Source organism: Azolla caroliniana, unplaced genomic scaffold (assembly GCF_043228905.1).
Source record: "Azolla caroliniana isolate FFs.n. ecotype wild unplaced genomic scaffold, voAzoCaro1.0.p SCAF_5, whole genome shotgun sequence".
NCBI lineage: Eukaryota > Viridiplantae > Streptophyta > Polypodiopsida > Salviniales > Salviniaceae > Azolla > Azolla caroliniana.
This window is the reverse complement of record NW_028230440.1, coordinates 17,063,461-17,071,675: the sequence shown is the minus strand read 5'-3', so window position 1 is coordinate 17,071,675 and position 8,215 is coordinate 17,063,461.

Genomic DNA, 8,215 nt, shown 5'->3' with positions numbered 1-8,215 from the left:
ATATTCCTCGGTTACAGCGATGACGAGTTCGGCTACCGAGTATGGGACCCAGTCGACAAGAAGATATTCAGGAGTCGAGATATCATCTTCATGGAGGACAAGACACTCGCCGACTGGGAGTCGGAGAAGAAGATGAAGAGCTCCAAGTCGACCGGTGAGGATCAACTCTACGAGGAGCAGTCCCGACCGGCAAGGGACCGGTTAGCACTCGAGGATCCGGCCGAAGACGGTGAAGAAACAGAACCGGCCGAGGAAGATGAAACTGATACCGGAACCGGCCCCGATCCCGAAATGGATTCGGATGAAGAGGAAACGGAGGAGCCGGTTACCGAAGCTCCGGAACGGAGATATCCTCTAAGAGAGAGAAGGGCCCCCCGGAGATTTCCGGAACCAGAGCACGTGCTGCTAACCGACGAGGGGGAGCCGGAGAGTTTTGAAGAAGCAAAGCTCGACACCCATAGCTGCAGGTGGTTAAGTGCCATGCAGGAGGAGATGGATTCCCTGCATGAGAACCACACATATGAACTTGTGGAGTTGCCGAAAGGAAAACGGGCACTTCGAAACAAGTGGGTGTTCAAGCTGAAACCGGGAGATGCCGGAAACCCCCCGAGATACAAAGCTAGGATCGTGGTGAAGGGGTTCCAGCAAAAGAAGGGCGTCGACTTCGACGAGATATTTGCCCCGGTAGTGAAGATGACCTCCATCCGGACGGTGCTGAGCATAGCGGCAAGCATGGACCTCGAGGTAGAACAGATGGACGTGAAGACGGCATTCCTTCACGGTGACCTCGAAGAAGAGATCTACATGCAGCAACCGGAAGGATTCGAGAAGAAAGGGAAGGAGCACCTGGTATGCCGGTTGAAGAAGAGCCTTTACGGACTGAAGCAGGCTCCCCGGCAATGGTACCGGAAGTTCGACTCCTTCATGACCGATGAAGGGTACCACAAAACACAGTCCGATCACTGCGTGTTTGTGAAGAAGTTCGAAGGAGGAGATTTTTTAATACTCCTCCTGTACGTGGACGACATGTTGATCGTCGGACGGGACCAGGGCAAGATACGGATGCTGAAGAAAGCGCTTCACTGAACCTTCTCAATGAAGGACCTGGGTCCGGCGAGGCAAATACTAGGGATGCACATCATCCGGGACCGGAAGAAGAAGCAGTTGTGGCTGTCACAGGAGAAGTACGTGACAAAGGTGCTTCACCGGTTCAACATGTCAGAAGCAAGACCGGTCGGGTCAACCCTCCCGGCAAACTGCAAGTTGTCTAGCAAGCAAAGCCCCAAGACAAAGGCTGAGAAGGAGGACATGATGAAAGTACCATATGCCTCTGCCGTCGGAAGCTTGATGTACGCAATGGGATATGCGTACATAGGATATGCAGTCGGAGTGGTGAGCCGGTACATGAGCAATCCCGGCAAAGAGCACTGGAACGCGGTCAAGTGGATACTCCGATACCTGAAGGGCACGGCAAACGTGTGCCTCCGATTCGGCTCCGGTAAGCCCGAACTCGACGGCTTTACCGATTCGGATATGTCGGTTGATGTAGATACCAGCCGGTCCACATCAGGATATGTGATGACGTATGCAGGGGGAGCTGTTTCGTGGCAGTCGAGGCTGCAGAAGACGGTTGTGTTGTCAACCACGGAGGCGGAGTACATGGCGGCTGTTGAAGCCGGCAAGGAAATAATATGGATGAAGGACTTCATTAGAGAGCTCGGTATCCGGCAGGAGGAGTACCGACTTTACTGCGACAGTCAGAGTGCCATCCACCTTGCGAAGAACGCGGCCTATCACTCCCGGACGAAGCACATCCAGCGAAGATATCACTGGATCCGGGAAAGGATAGAAGACCAGGAGTTCGTGCTGACGAAGATCCACACGGACGAGAACGGGTCAGATATGCTGACCAAAGTGCTCACACCCGACAAGCTGGAAGCGTGCCGGAAGAGGGTCGGACTGGAAAGACATCCCATGCCGAAGTGAAGGGGGAGTTTGTTGGGATTACGGTCCCTCCGGATGGGATGGTCGGATGTCCGGGAAGCGGATGATGAAGACCCGGTTCCGGATCCGGATGATGAAGACCCGGTTCCGGATCCGGGTGATGAAGACCCCGGCTACGGAGCCGGATGATGAAGACCCCGGCTACGGAGCCGGATGATGAATGTACCCGGAGAGAGATCCGGATGCGGGGACATATTTGTGAATATGTTTGCCAAGGGCCCTCTAGGCTACATCTGTAAATAGCCCGAAAGTCATATGTGTATAAATATGACTTAGGGCAAACAGTTTTGTAGTTGTTGCTCATTTTTCTGTTTTTCCACTTAGAGGGAGCGAAGTGAGAGCAGCCGAGAGAGAGAGAGAGACGAAGAGGTCGTTGCCTCTGTGTATTACCGCCGCCTGTGGCGAAGACAGTGAGCTCAAGGTAGTTGCCTTGTAGCTTCACCATTGTACATCTCTGTTTATAGTGATAGTTGGAGTTTGAGGACTCCCGTGGTTTTTCCCATTTAGGGTTTTCCACGTAAAACATCCTGTGTACCTTTCTCTCTGTTGTCTTCGTGTATTTTGTATTTCCTGTTTTCTGTGAGTCGATCCTATTCCTCGGTTGTGGCCGAGCACTGTTTTCAACAGGAACGTGTCAGACGTTGTGTAGTACGAGTGTAGAACCACCCGAAAGGTTGAGCTCTACAGTGCTTATTCCGATTATAGCACAATGTTGCGAGTTTCCGACTCGAACTTAGTCGGAGTGCCGGTCTGAGTATTGCCGAAACTGAGATCGGTGAGGTGTCACATGATACGATGCGCCCGAGTCTAGGAGCCATGTGCTCGATTCCTCAGTTGTAAGCAGAACTTCTGATTCGACTGGGTTCTCTATGAACAGTATGTTCGGGTCGATCGTCAAAATTTTGGCTGAAGAGCCGACGTAGTTGACCTCCTCATGCCAACTACTCTTCTAATCCGCTCTCTGAGCTTTGTCGGTTTTTTTTTTGAGTGCCCGATAGTCGGCTTTGATGTGTCCCGGTTTCTTGTAGTAGTTGCAGATTTAGTTGTCCCGGGACTTGCTCCGGCTTCACTGATTGTTCGGCGGTCGGGAAGAACTTCTTCCCCGATTGTTCGATCGGTCGATCGAACCTTGTACTACGTAAGCTTCATCTGCCGAGTCTTTGGCAAAAGACTTTCTCCGAGCTGCTTTAGTCAGGATTGTGCTCGTGACTTCGGAGTACTTAACGACAGCTGTTGAAGCATTGCACACGGTTGTAACGAAAGTTTCCCATGAAGAGGGGAGGCTACTCATGAGTATCATTGCTTTGAGTTCATCCTCGATTGCCGTCCCTTGAGACGAGATTTGGGAGTTTATGCTTTCGTACTTGTTGAGGTGTGCTTGAACCGAATCGGATTCTTTCATCCACAAGTTGTAGAGGCGCCAGATCAGATACATCTTCGTTGCGGCTACCTTCTTTTCATAAGTTTCCAACAGTGTTTTCCAAAGTTCAAACGTTGTCATGCATGATTGCACTGTGAAGTACACTGACTTCGACAAGTGCATCCGAATCGTGGCTCGGATGATTCTGTCCAGCTTTAGCTACTCGTTTGCCTTTTATGCTTCTGGAGGATTTTCATTCTCAATCGGGTCTATCTGACCCTTGACTATGAGATAGTCTTGCATTTGTTCCTTCCCGAAGTTGAAGTTTGAACCATCGAACCTCCTTAGACTCATCTCCGATGAGCCAGATGTTGATGCCATCTAATTCGGTTTCGGTTGGGAAGACTCGGTTCGGATTTGACTACGAACCTTAGTGGGGTGCAGCCGGTCGGCTTACCCGATATCGTTCTAGTCGGATTTGAACCCGAGTCGGTTTGGTTTCGGATACTTGTTGCTGAACTTGCTTGGAGTGACTCCAGTAACTTGAGGGACAAAATTGGCTTGTCTTCCCGAATGTTGCTGAGTCGGAGTGAGCCCGGTTAGCTTCCGATTGTATGCCGAATACCGATTACACGAAACCGATTGTTTGGGCCTATTCTGCTTCGGATGACTGCAACGATGAGAGGGATGGATCCAACTGATCCTCCCGAATGTCTATCAGCCAAGTGAAGCACGATTGGGTCGGTTGTTGCTCAAGGAGCTCCCCTCAAGCGGTTACAATCACAGGAACAGAGTACAGCCGACTAGCTTACTCCAATTTGTGATTTAACACAGTGAGATGCGAGCTTTTGTTCTTTTTTTTTCTTCTCCCTTCTCTGTTCTTCAATGAAAACGGAAATGAAATGTTGTGTGGTGTACTATGATGGCTGGTAGCGGGTTGAAGAACCTCCAACGCTCTGATACCAAATGTTGGGGACAAGGCCATCAATGCGGAAGAGCAGACAACGTCTGTTATGGTGAAGAACCTGCGTATGTGAATTAACACTAGATACACAGAGAGAGAGAGAGAGAGATAGGCACAAATAATCAGGATTTTATTTGTCAATAGCAACAACTACAAGAATTACAACCAACCAACACTAATAGGTTACAAAGTCACTTTATATAGTGACTGTCCTAGGGCAACTGCCTTTTGTGCTATTTACAGAAATAGCCCAAGCTTGGGTTGTCCAAGGGGACAGTGTGAATACGGCCATTATACACTCGTATTCGACAAAGACAACGTGGGTTGTTGATTCCGGAGTGTCGTTCCACCTAACCCCGGACCAGAAATGCTTCGCATCCTACACAACCGGTGAGCATGGCTGTGTCCGGATGGGGAATGAAGGCACATGCTGAATTGTCGGCATAGGAGATGTGTGGTTGACAACACCAACCGGATGCAAGCTGCTGCTAAAGGATGTTCGACACGTTCCGGAGGTTCGACTGAACCTAATATTAGTCGGTCGGCTAGACGATGAAGGCTACACGGGTAGCATCCGGAACGGAGTCATGAAGTTCAACAAAGGAGTGGCTCGGGCTTGGAAAGTCAACATGTTGTACCTGATGAATGCCCGGTTATGCCCGGAAGATGTGAATGTAGCATCCGACATTGCCGGTAAACTGTGGCACAAGAGATTGTGTCACATGAGCGAGAAGGGGATGAGGAGGCTTGCCGATGACAACCTCATTCCGGTGAAAGACGTGCATCTTGAGAAGTGCACCGACTGCCTGGCCGATAAGCAAAACCGGACTTCCTTCTGCTCAAGGCCACCGAAGAGATGTAATGCATCACTGGAGTTGGTGCATCCCGATGTGTGTCAAGTGGACACGAAGTCACATGCCGGAGCACAGTACTTTGTGACGTTTATAGACGACCACAACCGGAAACTGTGGGTCACACCGTTGAAGACGAAGGATTAGGTGTTATCCGCCTTAAAGGAGCTCCACGCGAGAGTGGAGAGAGAAACCGGCTGGAAGCTGAAGGCAATTCGGGCAGATAACAGAGGAGAATACCGGGGGCAGTTCGAGGAGTACTACCGCTCGAAGGGAATGCGGCTCGAATTTACCGTGCCGAAGATGCCGGAACTAAATGGGCTGGCCGAGAGGATGAACCAGACCATAATGGAGAGGGTCCGGAGTATGCTTGCACATGCTAAGCTACCCAAGACGTTTTGGGCTGAGGTGCTGTCGACAACGATGTACGTGATAAATAGATCACCTTTAGTGCCCTTGGATGGAGACACGTCGTAGAGAGTGTGGACCGGTAAGGGAGTGTCTTACCGACATCTGAAGATGTTCGGGTGTCTCGCTTACGTGCATGTTGCAAAGGACCGCAGAGCAAAGTTGGATCCAAAGTCCCGACCTTGCATATTCCTCGGATACGGTGATGATGAGTTCGGCTATCGAGTGTGGGATTCGGTCGACAAGAAGGTTTTCCGGAGTCGAGATATTATCTTCATGGAGGACAAGACCCTTGCCGACTGGGAGTCAGAGAAGAAGATAATGAACTCCGAGTCGACTGGTAAGGATCGGTTCGATGAGATTTAGACCTACCTGGCTAAGAGCCTGTTGACACTTGAAGAACCGACCGGTTACGGTGAGGATACCGAACCGGCAGAAGAAGAAGAAGAAACCGGAACCGGCCAAGATCCCGAATCGGATTCGGATGAAGAACAGACGTAGGAGCCGGTTACTGAAAACCGAAGTCAGAGATATCCTCTCAGAGAGAGAAGGCCCCCCTGGAGTTTTCCGGATGTAGAGCGTGTGTTGCTAACCGATGAGGGGGAGCCGGAAAGCTTCGAAGAAGAGAGGGAGGACACCCATAGCCGCAAGTGGTTAAGTGCCATGCAGGACGAGATGGATTCCCTGCATGGGAACCACACGTATGATTTGGTGGAGTTGCCGAAAGGAAAGCGGGCACTCCGGAATAAGTGGGTGTACAAGTTGAAACCGGGAGATGCCGACAACCCCCCAAGGTACAAAGCCAGGATCGTGGTGACGGGGTTCCAATAGAAGAGGGCGTGGACTTCGACGACATATTTGCCCCGATAGTAAAGATGATTTCCATCTAGACGGTGCTGAGCACAGCGGCAAGCATGGACCTCGAGGTAGAGCAATTAGACATGAAGACGGTGTCGTGTGAATCTTCTCACACTATGTAAAAAAATAAATAATAAAATAAGTACTTTATATTAGCTTAATGGCATGTTATAGAAAGATGGACGTTTGAGAAGATTGGGAAAATATAATTTTGAAGTATCCCACATAGATAGGAAACTTAAGGCCCTGGCTATATAAGCACATTGAGATCCCTCATTTTTTATTTGTGCTAAGAACACTTTGGCCACTTTGTCTTGATGGATGATGGTGGCCAAGTTCCCAAAAACCGGAAACCAACCGGTAAGCAAAACTGGAAACCGACTGGTAAGCAAAATTGAAACTGGTCGGTAAGAGAAACCGGAAATCAGCTGGTAAGCAAAACCGAAACCGGTCGGTAAGCAAAACCGGAAACCGGCCGGTAAACAAATCGGAACCGGCGAAATCGGCAATCGGATGGTGTTGGAAACCAGGCGGATTCGACAACTGGCGACGATCAAGATGGACAAATGATAGGATAATGTGGCTAATTATAATGAAGTGAAGAAAACTAAAGTAAAGGTCATGTGGACGGTCGCATATAACTAAAAGAAAAAGCCATGCAACTAAAAATAGATGCAACTAAAAGAAAAAGCTATGCAACTAAAAATAGAGGCCATGCAACAAAAAGTGGGCATGCATATGATCAACGGGGAACTCCATATAAAATTCCATTTTTTTTTCCCCTACACTGATCCTCTCTTCATATTATATATTTTTTCTTTTCCTTCTTAGCTCCCCTATCTTATCGAAGCCATATCTCTCAAGTAAACCCTAATTTCCTTACGGAAGCCATATCTTACTCATAACCCTAAATTTATACGGAAATTTAGGGAAGCTATTCAACTCATAAAACCATAATCTCTTATCAAAGCCAAAAACCCTAATTTTCTATAGAATTCATATCTTAATTTCCTCTTATCTATTACTCTAGTAATCTCCATTAACTAAACTTTTTGTAATCTTAATCTTGAGATTGATTGTAATCTTTCTTTCCCTTTATTAATGAAATTTGTGAATCTTTCTCATTTTGTATTAATTGTTTAATATAATCATACGAATTTGATATCTTTCGATCGGAGGCCCCTGTACATGGACGACATGTTGATCATCGGACAGGACCAAGCGAAGATTAAGATGCTGAAGAAGGCCCTTAACTGGACCTTCTCAATGAAAGATTTGGGTCCGGCAAGACAGATACTGGGGATGCATATCATCTGGGACTGGTCGAAGAAGCAATTGTGGCTGTCACAGGAGAAGTACGTGACAAAGGTGCTTCAACGGTTCAACATGTCAGAAGCAAAATCGGTCGGATCGACACTCCCGACAAACTGCAGGTTATCCGGTAAGCAAAGCCCGAAAAACGAAGGCAGAGAAGGCGGATATGGTGAAGATACCATATGCCTCTGCCGTCGAGAGCTTAATGTACGCAATGGTGTGTACTCGACCGGATATCGGACACGCAATCGGAGTGATGAGCCGATTTATGAGAAATCCCGACAAGGAGCACTGGAATGCCGTAAGATGGATACTCCGATACTTGAAAGGCACCTCAAGTATGTGTCTCCGATTCGGCTCCGGTAAATCCCAACTTGACGGTTTCACCGATTCGGATATGTCAGCTGATGCGGATACCAGCCAGTCAACATCCGGATATGTCATGACATATGCAGG